At 38.9% G+C, this 15281-nt stretch overlaps 1 protein-coding gene across 1 annotated transcript in view; it reads right to left on the bottom strand.

The window, feature by feature from the left end:
- Positions 1–15281, bottom strand: part of LOC140487662 (uncharacterized) — a 269506-nt gene that overhangs the window by 246568 nt on the left and 7657 nt on the right. Inside the window, exons 2-3 of the mRNA XM_072586945.1 lie at positions 11718–11783; positions 9740–9805 (exon numbers count right to left, since the gene is read on the bottom strand). The gene's annotated coding sequence lies outside the window, so the exon portion shown is untranslated. The remainder of the gene's footprint in view (positions 1–9739; positions 9806–11717; positions 11784–15281) is intronic.

Raw genomic sequence — 15281 nt, 5'->3', positions numbered from 1 at the left:
TATGTTACTATGTCATTCATATTGCTTATTATAGTTGTCAAAATGTTTCTATTCTCACTGTTCATTTGTGAATTTTCTTTCATATAGCCATTCAGGTCCCATGTTTGAAAGACATCTCAAAGCTGCTGCTGCAACCCCACGACTAGGGTATCATGACTGATGAGCCCATTTATGCCGTGGAAGCACCTGGAAACGAATGATTTTCTAAAACATGTTTAAAGCTTTGAAAATCTGACCTAGATCTCTCTCGTCAAATTAAACTCCAGTTAAAACCAAGAACCTAGCCATGTTTGACATCATAGCGCAATTCAAAAATTTGAAGGCATGAACAGATGTAGGAATTTCAAAGTGGAATCACTGCAAACCATATGTTATTAGTTAAGTTATGCGATGTATTCTTCTATGGAAGAATCATCCAGTTATCCCATCATCATCTAAGTTTGATTGTCTTAAAAGTATTCAGTAAGTTGTTCAAAAGATTTCTAAAATATTACTATCATTTAGGAAGTTGGATTTTAAAATAGAGGTAAATGGGTTTTGGTTTTAGTTTTTTTTGTAAGTAGCTGATTTTTAAGTAGTCACAAAGTCTTTTCTTAATAAAGTTCAAAAATCTTTTCTAAGAAAGCATGTGACTTATACTAAATGATTAGATAAACTACCTGCGAGTTAATTGTTTAAATGTTCACAAAGTTGTATCTCTATGATGACAGAAAGACATATCAGGGGCTCATCAGGTTTCAGTTTGACGAATGTATACACAAGCAGAAAGGCATGTTAGTTTGTGGAAGTCTAGGCTTTCTGAGCTGGAAGGTTGTCTTTAAACTATTTTAGGAGTTCTAGTGGACAGGGCTGTTCTTAATGTTCGATATGAAACTGTCCAAAAAAAATATAAATTTTCAGGATGGCAACCTGTAACAAGTGGAGTGCCATAGAGATCAGTGCTGGAACCATAATACTACTGGCAAGTTTGAAGATGATACAAAAATAGTGAAGAAGGCAAGTGGTGGAGATGATGCAAAGATTCTACAGATGGATTTAGCCACATTATATGACTGCATTAAAAACTTGGAAAATGGGATATCATGTAGAAAAATGTGAGGTCATGCACATTAGCAGGAAGAATAGAAGAGCTAAATTTTACTTAAACATGGAAAGATTAGAAAGCTTCAGCACTGAGCAATTTGGGTTTCAAGTGCATGAAACACAAAAAAGCTGGTATACAAGGTCAGTAGGTATTATGGAAAGTTGGTATTTTTTTAAAAAGGAATGGATTATGCAAAAGAGAAGTGCAACCGAAAATATGTAAGGCACAAGTCGGACTACATCTGGAAAGCTGTGCATTGTTTTGGCCCCCTTATCCAAGGAAATATGCATGAGCATTGGAGACAATCCACAGAAGGTTCATGAGGTTGATCCTGGATATGAGGAAAGGTTGAGTAGATTGGGCTTATATTGTTGATACTTGCAAGGATGAGGCGAGACTTTGCTGAGACATCTGAGGTCCTTATGGGACTTCACAGGGCTATGTGGAGAGGTTGGTTCCGCTTGTGGGAGAATCTACCATTATAAAGAAGTTGTCCATTTGAGACAAAGCTGATGAGAATTCCTTTTCTGAAGGAGTATATCTGTGGCACAGGGCAAAACAGATTGGATCATAGCAATATCGGCAGAGATTTGTAGTAAGTAAGAAGATTCACTCAAGAAGCTTGACACCATTCAAGTCAAAGCAACCCACTTGATTGGCACCACAGCTATGAACATCCACTCTATCCACCACCTATGCTCAGTAGTAGCAATGTGTACTATCTATAAGCTGCACTGTAGAAATTCACTAAAGATCTTCAGACAGCATCTGCCACACCCATGACCCTTCCATCTAGAAAGATCAGGGCTGCAGACATGTGGGTATACCACCACCTTCAAGTTCCCCTCTAAGCCACGCACCATCCTGACTTGGAAATATATCATTGCTCCTTCACTATCTCTGGGTTAAAATCCTGGAATTCCCTCACTCATGGCATTGTGGGTCAACCCACAGCAGGTGGACTGCAGCGATTCAAGAAGGCTGCTCACTACTGCCTACTTAAGGGCAACGAGAGATGGGTAATAAATGCTGGCAAGCCAGCAATGCCTATGTCCCAGAAATGAACATTAAGAAAAAATGTAACAAGGAAAGGGGCAGGAAAATGATGTTGAGGATTATCTAATCAGTCATGGTCTCACTAAATAGCAGAGCAGATTTGATGGACCAAATGGTCCACTTCTATGTCTTATGGTATTATGGTGCTTGTTTCTCGGGCCACATATACATTAAATCTTATCAAATCCCTGGATTATATATTGAACAGAATATTATACTCCAATTCCAGATATATGATTGGTTTCATAACAATGTTTTAATTAAGATTGACTTTCCTGCTATAGGAAGGATATTATATTTGAAGGGACTTAGAAAAGATTTGTGACGATGTTGCCAGGACTGGAGGGATTGAGTTAAATGGATAGACTGGGACTTCTTGGAGTGTAGGAGATTGAGGGGTGACCTTATAAAATGATAAGGGACATAGATAAGGTAAATGGTAAAGGTTTTTTCCCTACAATGAGTGACATCAAAACTAAGACGCATATTTTTAAGGTGAGAGAACTACTTAAAAGAGACCAGAGGGGCAACTTTTTTACATGCTGGTACGTGTGTGGAATGAACTGCCAGAGGAAGTGATGGACAGCAGCATGTACTATCTACAAGATGCACTGCAGAAATTCACCAAAGATCCTTAGACAGCACCTTTCAAACCCACAACCACTTCCATCTAAAAGGACAAGGGGACCAGGTATTTGGGAACACCAACAACTGCATGTTCTCTTCCAAGCCACTCACCACCCTGACTTGGAAATATACCGCCATCCCTTCACAGTCTTTGGGTCAAAATCCTGGAGTTCCCTCCCTACTGGCATTGTGGGTCAACCAACAGCAAGTGGACTGTAGCGATTCAACAGACAGCTCACCACCATCTTCTCAAGGGTGATAGGGATGGGCTATCAATGCTGACCAGCCAGCGACCCCCAAGTCCCACAAATTATTAAAAAATATAAACAGGAGGCTGGAGAAACACAGCAAGCCAGGCAGCATTTGTACTTGTATTCCAGCATCTGCAGTTTTTTTTTGTCTCTAGAGGAAGTGATAGATGTAGATACAGTTACATTATTTAAAAGGCATTGGAAAGGTACATGAATACGAAATATTTACAGGGATATGGGCCAAACCTAGGCAAATGGGATTAGTGGGAAACTTGGTCTGCATGGATGATTTGAACCAAAGGGTCTGTTTCCATGCTGTATGACTGTATGACTCTAAGTACATGTGGGAATTCACAAAATGTCACATTGACTGACTGCCTACAGAGTGTGTGCTTTTCAAAAAATAGAATGTATCTGTATCTGCAAATGCAAATTCACCCTGTAGACTTATATGTGTATGTGCCTGAGTGCGCAAGTGAGGGAGAGGGAAAGTGTGTGTGTGTGTGAATGTGTGGCAAAGAGGGAGAGAGTATATGTGTGTGAGAGTGTGAATGTGCGTGCTTACTAGAGTATGTGCGTGAGTGTGTGTGCTAGAGATAAAGATAGAGAGAGAGAGAGCATGTGTATGAGAGACGGTCTGTGTGAGTGTGTATGTCTACTTGTGTGTGTATATGTGAGAGTGTATAGTGTGGTGGGGTCACTTGTAGTGTGATATGAACCCAAGATCCCGGTTGAGGCCATCCACAGGGGTATCAAATTTGGCTATCAGCCTCTGCTCAGTGACTCTGTATTGTAATGTATCTCGAAGTCCGTTTAGGAGAACGTTCACCTGAAGATCCAAGGCCGAATGTCCTTGACTGCTGAAGTGTTCCCCCATGCAGATGCTACGACAACAGATGAATGGACACCATACAACAATCGCCAGACAGGGATGTTCCCTCCCAGTGGGGAACATGTCGGCAGTCCAGGACATTCAGGTGACTATCATCCAAGGCAGATTTCAGAATATGCAACAACGCAGAGTCGTCAACCAGAGGCTGATAGCCAAGTTCAGTATCCATGAGGATGACCTCAAGTGGCATCTTGGGTTCATGTTATACTACAGATGTGACTAAACTACACTCCCACACCCTCACTCACACACAAGCACACTCACATAGACTTTCTCTCATACATATGGGTCTTTCACACACACATACATCTCTCGTGCACACTCTCTTCCAGGCATATGTTCCATCACACTTTATCAAGCACGCACGTGGACACACACACCACACACACACACACACACACACACACGTCTGCATGGTGAACTTGCATATTTGTATTTGCAGATTACATTCCATTTTGTTCAAAAAGCACACACACTGTAGGCAGTCAGTCAATGTGATATTTTATAAATTTCTACTTTGGAAATAAAACCAGTCTGACTCCAGATTGGGATAAAGACAGGCTCTAACCTCACACTGTTAATGCATTGTCTGGGTTGAGATGTCACCTTTTTTTATCTACTGATAAAACCTTAAATACTCTCAGGCTGTGACTTGAAAGAAATTCTGGGATTTACACAGTAATAAATAGAAACCTGCATCCCCATTCTAAGTGATGAAAGACTTAACAGCCACCCAGGTTTGTCTAACACATTGCATCAGTTGTACGACACCTTGATCTTTTACTTATAAATTCTATGTCCTATGTACCTGCCCCACTAGCTAACTGATGAAGGAGCAGCACTCTAAAAGCTTGTATTTTCAAATAAACCTGTTGGACTATAACCTGCTGCGTGATTTTTAACTGTCTACATGAGGATACCACCCAACCAGTCAAGACATCTGAACCTCAACTTCAAGGAGCCTTAACATTTGTGCTCAGGTGGCATTAGCTGTAGCATTATACAGCTTCCATGGCAATGTTATGTACTGAAGGCAACAGCTACTTTCTCATGATATGAGTCTTATCTGCTAACAGCCATCCACTGATTTCTGAACACTCCATGAAGACTTGCAACAATGAGATTGTCAAAGCTTGCAGCTGTCATGGCAATTTCCAGGATGGCAAACACACAATTGTATAAAGCACTTGCTTTGGTTGCCGACAAGTTGGTGATTTAGGAAGTACATTTCTTCCTTTTTGATAAATCTTACCAGTCGGCCAATTAGTGCCTTGAGGGTTCAATCGATGATACCTTGCACCTGCAGGAATCCAGCAACAGAGGCAAGTTCCACTGTCTTTACAAGGCTACCCACTTTGAATTCAATGTGATTCCCTGCCCTTTCCAATAGATAATCTATTATTTCCATGGTTCAATGCTGTGCTGCTGTTCATGACACCACCAATGTTGGTCGCTACTGCTTGGAAAAACATGGTTGCAAAGTAAGTTCCAGGAGCCTATGACTTCTACAACTATGGGAAGGTCATGGTGTCAGTTTCTGTGAACAGTTGGTTCAGGTAACTTCTCCTTTAACATGCAACAATCTTTTGAAGTACTGCCTTCATTACTTCCTGTTCCTTAATACTTGGCCTTGTGCAGCTCTTGTCTAGGGGCCTGCCTTTGTTTGTGAAGTTTTCTCCTCATTGAGCCTAAATCATGTGAACTTAATCTCATTTCCTGTTTTGTCTTTCCTTTATTTCTATTGGAATGTGGTTTATAAGCAGAGAAACTATTAAAACCCTCCAAAGTTAAGTCACCAATATGCCTTTGTCAAGAATGACAGATAATTCTCTTGATTCTAGACAACTCATTGTCTTTGCAAAAGGATCTAATCTGAACACTACCTGTTCAAACATGCCTCATGCTTTTGTCACACTGTTCCAATTACCTATCCATTTTGCATACACCTCCAGTTCTTTGACAGTGTTGGTGCCCTGCATGAATTCTGTGCCTTAAAAGGAAAGTTCAAACTGGTGCAAAACAAGCTGCAAACAAGTTTAAGAGACTTATCTTGCCAATTATCAATTTTAGATAGTTTGCTTTATTCAGTAGAAATTTTAAAGCTTTGAGTATGATAACTTTGCACTGGGAATCTGACAATCTTATCTAAGGGATGGGCTAAGTGACTGCCCATCCCGACACCTGCCTTCTTGTTTCTAAACCTTTCTTTCACTGTTAACCCTTTCAAACACTGTGCATGACAAAGTGAAGCAATTTTAAGCAACCATTCCTTTGTAGGATAGATGGAAACACTCTCCAACTAAGATGGAAACACTGTCCAACTAGTTCCAATGCCCAACCAGTTAACATTTATAAATACAACAAGTGTCTCCTTGAATATAATTGTAATGATTGGAACATGCCAATTGCTGTTTAATGATATATAGTTTGAAGAACTAATGCCTATTTAATACATACCTCTTCGTCTAGGACAAGAATCATTGTCTGATTTTCTAGTTTTGCATTTGCAAGTCTCGTCTGTATCTGAAATATATTTCAGAAGTTATTTAACTAACATCAGAAAAATTAAAAACGTAAATTTTCTTTCTTTCATTTCTGTTCAGTTTCTCACTCCACTCTGTATGGAGTTTGCACATTCTCCTGTGTTTGCATGCATTCCTCTGGGTACCCTGGATTGGTCATGCTAAATTGCCCATAGTGACCAGGGATATGCAGGCGAGGTGGATTAGCTGCAGAAAATGCAAGGTTACAGGGACAGAGAAGGGGTGTGGGTCTGGGAGGGAAGCTCTTTGGATGGATGGTGTTCACTTAATGGGTAGAATGGACTGCTTCCACACTGTAAGGACTGTATTATTCTATGATTTAGCCACAGGAAGTAAAAGCACTAGCAGCAATTAGCAAGAATAATATGAATATTTTTCAACAGGACCCTTGGACATAAAAACATCAAACAGGGACAGGACTTACACAATGAATGGTAGGACCCTGAGTAGTGTAGATAAGAGAGACCTAGGTGTTCAGGTACATTATTCTTTGAAGTTGTGTCAAAGGTAGTCACGATGGTTAAGAAGGCGTATAGCACTCTTGCCTTCATTGCTGAGTGCTTTGAATCTCGAAGTTGGAACATCAAGTTGATATTGTATAGGACGTTGGTAAGACCTCTTCTCAATTACTGTATCCAGTTGTGGGTGTCCTGTTATAAGAAGCATATTATTAAACTGGAGAGGGTTCAGAAAGGATTTACCAGGATGTTGCCGGAAATTAAAAGTTTGAGATATGAAAAAAGACAGGAAAAGCTGGGACTTTTTCATTGGAGTGCCGGAGGTTGACGGGAGACCTGATTGAGGTTTCCAAAATCATGAGGGGCATAGATAAGGTGAATGACAAGGGTCTTTTTGCTCGGTGGTGGAGCTCAATCTCGGCAGCATATTTTGAAATGAGAGGAGAAAGATTTAAAAGGACATGTGGGCAACTATATTATGGAGCAACTACGTTTTCATGTGTGGAATGAACTGCCAGAGGAAATGGTAGATGCAGGTAGTTATAACGGTTAAAAAACTTTACATTATTTCATAAATAGGAAAGATTTGAAGGAATTTTGAAGGATTTTACCTAGTTGAAGGAATATGGGCCAAGCACAGGCAGATTAGACTAGTTCAGTTTGGAAACATGGATGGCACAAACTGTTTAGATTGAAGGGTCTGTTCCATAATAAATGACTTTATGACCCTACAGTGCAGATTGTCTATTATCAATTGATGAAATCAATGGAAATAAAAATCTATTTTTTTGAATAGTGATTCCATCCAACAAAACGTTTTGTGAAAAAATACAAATTTGTAATTTTGTCAAGAAAAAGACCTCGTAGAAAGAAGACAGTTTTAATCTTGAATGCGTTTGTGAAAGAGATAAAATTCATGCTACATATACCCCTTCAAGTGAGTGCAAGAAAAATGTCATATTGATCACTATTCCCAATTAGATTACAACTGCCAGCTCCCAGCATCGTTCGAGCTTTTGACTGTTTGGCTGATCATGTGAGATGACATGATGAGATACTGCTGCTGAATTGTTCCTTGATTGACACAGCTATGCGCCCTCAAGGCTTGTTGCCTCTGATTCATTTTAACTGCTTTGATTACTTTCTACCACACCTTATAATTTATTCTTCCTGTTGCTACAATCAAACTCTGATTTTCTACATTCACATAATGCCTTCCCTCACATTACATACCTTTTCAATCTTTTATACAATATATATTCTACTAGCCCTCATGTAATCTTCAAAACATTTCCACTGGCTACAACTGATGCAATCCTCTCTTTATTACAGAACAAGGTGTAACCACATTACATCCTCAAGGAGAAATAAGTGGTTGTCATTGTGGACAGAGGGCATAGAAACCAATAAGGCTGTAGGACACAATATACAAACTTGTCTGATACACTCTTTACAATTTCTCACTGCTTCTGCACCCTAGACATTTTCCATGGCAAAACAAAACTATGATGAGCAGCCATTAATTTACAAACAGAGTAAAGTTCTCCAATGTCCATCCTGTTGCAGTAAAATGCAGTGCTTCCTTGAGTATAATTACATCAGCAAGAAAATATTGAGTTTCTTTTAATGAAGAAACATGGTTTAAAACATTTTATATATGTTTTTGTTTGCAACAAGGATCTAGATCTGATAGTTCAGTTCCACGTTTGCAAGTATCTTCACTATCTTCACTTTTCAGCTTCCATTTCTGTTTAGTTTCTCAATATATTTCAAGAACACCAATCACACTTGCCTGTACCAAAATTGCATTAAAAGTCTATAGCGTTATAGATTTTTCCCCCACAATATACCTGAATTTGAATCTGAATTTGAATTTAGCAAGGAAAATCTGTTAAAATTATTAAATCAATGGAAATGAAAATTGAATATATTTAGAATAGTTGTGCAATCTGCACAGAACTTTTATGTGAAAGTTTACTCCAATATTGCAAAAAACAATTTTCACTGAAAAATGCTTTTTGCTTGAATCACATGTAAAATAGGTTGAATACACACTGTTTGTACCCATTTAAGTTGATGCAATCTCTAATTAGATTAAAGTAAGCCAACTATCAGTGACACCCAGGGATTGGAGGGGAAGAGTCAAGCAGAGGACAGTGCAAAATTGCTTCTTGATTGAGGCACTTACATATTCTCAATTTTTTACATACCTGCCTCCCTTTACACACCTCAAATTACTGTAGCATTTCAATTCATTTCCATCAGTTGTTATTGCCACACTGCACTTCTTACCTAGTTTCATTTAACTTCCCTAAACAGCCAAAGCTCTATGATCTGCACAAAATATTTTCAAAACTCTATCCTTATAGGGACAGTCTTAAAATCCCTTGCTATCCCAACAAAGGTATATACTCTTCCTCCTTGTCAAATAAGTTGATAATATATGGCAGTTAGTAAACATCAGAGAAAGATATGGTCACATCTGTATACACTTGTAAGAGTAAATGGTTGTCATTGCAGGAAGAGGGCATTGCAACTAATAAGGAAGAACCAAGCTGCAACCCTCAAGTGTAATTTTCTTCATATCTGACTTTCTTTTCTACATATCACTGCAATCTTCCCCTGTACACTTTGCATGGCAAACAGAAGCCTCTTTAAGCAGCCATTCATTTGTGGGATAAACAGTAATACTCTCCAATGTACGTTCAATTGCACATGTAATAAAGCATACAGAGCAGCGCTTCCTTGAACATAACTACATTAAAAAGAAAAGAGATAGATTGCCTATTAATGAGATATATTTTAAAGCAGTGACATTGTTTAGATACCTTTTCTATTGCGGCAAGGATCAAGATCCAATAGTTCAGTTCCAAGTTTGCAAGTATCTTCACTGTCTGAAATATGTGTCAGACATCGTGTAATTAACATCAATGTTTTCATTAAACCGAGCTATAATTATCCTTAAAAGAACAGCTTCTGGGTTTTGAGTTGTCATATACATAATTGTAAGAATATACTTATGTCCTGTTTTTGGTTTTGGTAATAGTCCTTTACCACTTATTAATGCTTGACTAAATTATTCTTCAAAAATTGGTTTAAGCATCAAAGGTAATGGCCTGATTGTTGAGATTTTCCTGCCCATCTCAGATAACTGTTTCTCGATGGCTACATTTTCAATATTTCTATATGACCTGCCATAGCAACTTCATGTGCTGCTCGCACTACCTCCTTACAATATCTGGGCAGTACCATTTTTTGATGAACAACTGTCTATTCTTTATGCCTAGTTCTGTGAGGATATCACCACTTCCTCATCAAAACTCTGTTTACAATAAAATAACATACTGAATTTTCTTTAATCTTACCTTCAGTGTGAGTTGTCTTTGCTAATTTACTTAACTGTGGATCTGCTTCCTAAGCCTCAATTTAATGAAGATATGGCATACACCTCTTTGAACTAACTTCTGTCTTAAATACAGTTTCATCTATTCCAACAGCTGTTTGTGGTAATCCTGTGACCTTTAATGATGAATGTTATTTAGCCATTGCTGCATTCACAGCACATGATGGAAAAAAAAATCAGAACCTATTCCTTTAACTTTTCAGTTTCTTTAACCTCAAAATTGAGTTTTGAGTGATTATAGGCAAAGGTATGATTTTCACTCCAGTCAAATCATTCTTGTTTAATGGAAATACTTTAGTTTCCAATTCTCACCTCTACTTTAGCACTTTCTTTCTGATTTGAAGCGGACACCTTTGGGCATTCCAAGCTATCCATTCCTTACCTTGGTTCCTTGTCTTCAATCTCCGATTTTCTATCCATTTCAAACATATGAGGATGGTGGAAAAAAATGTAGTTTTATGGATTAAGTCATAATCACCAGCCATGATTGCTGTCTGTCTAGCAGCTGCAACCTTAGTCCTCAACATGAGTTCCTATCTTGGAAGTAGTGAAACTTCATTATGTGGCTTCTTGTTCTCATGCTCTTATCCACCTGACAAAAGTACTTTGCTTAACCTTTTCGAATTCAATATAGGTTTGCCTAGGATGCTTTCTTAAGTTCCAGAACCTTGTCTGTATACCTCAGGAACTAACTCATATGCAGCCAATGTAATATCTTTCACTGCATTATAATCCTTAGAAACCTCCTCTGACAGTGAAACCTAAATTTCCTGTGCATTACCTGCCAACTTACTCTGCATAAGCAATGTACACTCTTCTTTTGCTCAATTCATTTGTCAAGCCATTTTCTCAAATGACATGTAGAATACCTTTTTAAATCCTTTTCTTCAAACTTTGGCAGGGTCTGTGAAAACTTAAATATTTCCTTACCAGACCTCAGATTTCCCCCAACTGAGCCTGCATCAACATCTGACACCTCCAAATGCACCATTTTAAGCTTATGTTCATGTCCTCTTGTTTTATCTTTCTTTTGTATTTCTCATTCTAGTTTGACATTTACATTTCCATCATTTCCCTATTATCTTCTCCTTCTGATCTCTTTGCCTTTCTCACTGCTATTATATATACTCCCCACTCTCTCCCTCAGACTCTTTCTCTCCCTCTGACTCTTTCTCACTCTCTCTCTCTCTCCCTTTCCCATGTGTATATACTCCCCATACACTTTATATGACAAAGTGAAGATACTCTGAGGAGCATTCACCTGTAGCATACATATTACAAATCCAAGGTTCATCCATACAAAGGATGTACAAGATCCTCCTTGAATATAATTAGGAAATAGAGCTATTGTTGAATGCTGACATATATTTTAAAGCACTGACACAAATACTGAATTTACATACCTTTTGGTTTGTGACAAGGCTGAAGATTTGACTTTTCATTTATGTATTTGCAAGTATCTTCTGAACCTGAAATATATTTTAGAAATGGTAAATTGCCAATAAGTTAGGCAAACAATGGCCATTTTTTTCTGCTTAGATCTCAATCCATTTGTATCGATTAGCACAAACAATTGAATATACTTTCAACACAAGGGCATTTGTACTGCACTGGTAGTACCCCTACCTCTGGGCCAAGTGACCAGGCTCAAATCCAATTTGCTCCAATAACATCTCTGAACAGGTTGATTAGAAAACCTCTCAACATGACATTGAGACACAGGTAGGAATGCAGATCTATTGCCCGTTTAGAATAACAACTTTAATGAAAAATCTACTGTAAAGTTACAAAATAATGTTTTCCAAACCTTTGCAGACAGACTGCATTACATCTGAAATTGTGTCTGAAATGGGCCAAGCACACACAGCATGTATCAAAGATTCCCTTTCCTAATTAGATTAAAAAAGTTGAGCAGAATCTTATGGTACAGCGCTGTCCCTATCTCTAGGCCAGAAGGTCTGAGTTCAAATTGCACTCTTCCCTGTAAGTGCATCATAACATATCCAACAGTTTGATTAAAATTAGAGAGGCTAGAACGACACACGTTTCATAATGGATATTTATCTGACTGGCTGCAGTAGGGTAGGAAGAATTAGAACTGGATCTTGATTTATGCAGCCATGATTCTCAAATTTTTTCACTCACCTCTAATTATGGTGATCATCTTTTAATACATCTTGTCTTTCTGTTACTGTTACACTCTGCACTGCCTACTGCCTATTACTTCCCTATCTTACCATACAATTGGAATCTGCACACAACATTCACAATAGACTATCCTCACACACACAATCTTAAGATATCTCCTTATACCACCATTCAATATTTTAACATTTTTGCAAAGAAGTTGACACACAATAAGCAGGAGAATGTGATGAAGCAGAGGTTGACACCCCCTCACCCGATAACTAAAACCGAAATACACACAGAGGCTCGCCTCGCCTCATAATCTGCTAACAGAAGTGTGAAAAATGATATAAACTACCTCTTACCCCTCAATCAGTTATAAAGGAATGGTTGAATGAAATGAAATCCTTTCACTCACTCTATAATCAACAAGTAACAATTTAATTATCTAACTTCAGCAGTGAACAAATTAACAGAACCACTAACAAACTGAACAATTCCTCTCTGACTACACATTCTTGAATAAAAATAATATTCTAATGTTATGCTGTTTCAATAAATACAAGTCCCACTTACATATTGTAAATATATGGCTTAGTTTGAGGCATTCAGAAGCCTTTAATGATATATTTGTTTCAGTACTTATAATACAATGTTATACTTAACCATTAACTAGCACAGTGTGTAGTGTAACCCTTGTATGTATGAACAGACAGTGGAAAAGTACTGAGCACATCTGACTTGTAAAGATATGCTGATGTAAACACACAATAGGAATGACTTTTAATAAAGAGCAGTGTGTACTGGCGGCCTTGGTAGCGGCTGGGAGAGCGAAGCAGACAGCGGGGGTGTTGCCGCCCTGTGAGTGCAGATGCAGGACATGTTGTAAGCTGTGGTTAAAAAAAACAAGAACTATTTCGCGCCACCTCCTGCAGAAGGAGGTTACATGGGGTCAGATATCCGGGAACGCGAGAAGGCGGAGAATGGAGTCAGGTCAACAGTCAATCAAGAAGACAACCACACCTCAATGCTTGCACAATGTTCTGTGATTACATGACGTTTTGTACTGTATAAAAGACTGGGTCAGGGGCAGGATAGGGGTCAGACTTCGTGAACTGACACACTCTGCTGTTTGTCAGGGACGGGAAGGTCTAGACCCAGAGCTCTGTATACTTTATCCACTTACTGCTAAAATAAACTTAAAAGTGTGAGATCGAATATCTTCTCCTATTGCTTCATTTAAAGAACACGCAGTACTTGGCTCACATAGAAGAAAGTAAGTTAGTAGATTGAGCCAAAGTCCGACAATTGGTGACCCCGATGTGATGAAGACGGAGAAGTGACGGAAAAGAGAGAAAAATAGAAACAATGGACAACTGACGTTTGATGACAACAACAAGCGGCGCCGCATACAAAAAGGTGAGCAGACGCCTGTTTATATCGAAGTTCTGCATTTGGAAATACTAAATTGATTGTTGTCATTATGCTGCAAGTGTCCTAGTAAGAGTAAGCGGATAAAGTGTTGATTACAGTACGTACAGGTTTAAAGCCCCTTGGGGTTAGAGTTCCCATAAAAGCAACAAGGTATGTAAGTGTGAGGAGGTTTAAAGTCCATTGAGCAGGATCTCATACAAGCAACGCTCACAAATTGTGGTGTATGATTGATGTGTTGTATGTTTTAAAACTTATATTGGGGAATGTAAAGAGGGTGACAGAAAAGCCAGTAGTGTTTTGAAGTAAGGGACGGTGGTGTCACAGTGAGAGAGAGAGTTGGCAGTGGGAATCTAACGGAAACAACAGCGACACTGCTAACTCTCGCTGAAAAGGGTCAGTTGCTCGGGTGTACTCTATACAAACTGACTGGCCACCGGATTTGTCTCTGATTGGGTTAGTTGTGCAGTTATATCACATCCAAACCAATTGACTGCTAGATGGGAGGATTAAAATAAAGTACGTAAGATGAAAGGGGAATTTGATAAAGAGTGTGAGGAATACGGAGGATGTTCTTTTGACTTAAGGTTGCCTGTAAAACAGCAATGGGGTAAAGCTAGAATTCAGTTAGTTAGTGGGGTTGCAAAGGACAAACAAAAAAACAATGATGGAGAAATATGATAAGATTTGGGACGAATTACAACAACAGGGCAAAGTCCCTAAAGATGAGGAGAGGGAGAAATTGTCACCGATTTTAGGAAAAACAGAAGAGCAAGCTAAATTAGAAGTTGAATAGCACATGAAGGGAAAGAAAGGGTGAATATTAGTTAGAAGAAAGTGGACAAAAGAAGGTGAGGAGAAAGAAGAGAGGAGGATATATCTGCATAATATGATGTTAGCCTGTATGGCGGTAGAAACGTTACAATAGAGGTACCTCTAAACCAAATCTGGTGAAGGAGATAGAAAAGCCACGACCATCCGCGTCATTATATCCTAAATTACCTGGGGTACAACCACCGCCCCCATATCCTGTAACACAAATGCCACTCATGTATGTTCAAGAAGGGGTGTTGGACGTGCAAGAAGTAGGAACAACAGAGTACGAAGCAGTAAAAGAGAGACTGGCGGAAGCAGTAGAAGAAAGCATCATAAAGGTAGAAAAACTAACACTACAAGCTGCACAGAGAGTTAAAGAAGCAGAGGAGGTAAGCAGGGTGTTAATGACGCACAGCAGGAACAATGAACAGCCGAAACAAGGGAGACATTCATTATTGGAAGAGCCAGATGCTCACTCGACACCGTATAGTGTTGAGGGCAAAAGGAAGGGAAGATTACATAATTCAGGTCAGTTATTAGATGACGGGTTCTCAGACAGAAGAAGGAGAGATTTGAGGGAACAACAACATAGA

This window comes from Chiloscyllium punctatum, chromosome 17 (genome assembly GCF_047496795.1).
Source record: "Chiloscyllium punctatum isolate Juve2018m chromosome 17, sChiPun1.3, whole genome shotgun sequence".
NCBI lineage: Eukaryota > Metazoa > Chordata > Chondrichthyes > Orectolobiformes > Hemiscylliidae > Chiloscyllium > Chiloscyllium punctatum.
This window is presented reverse-complemented; position numbering and strand designations above follow the sequence as displayed.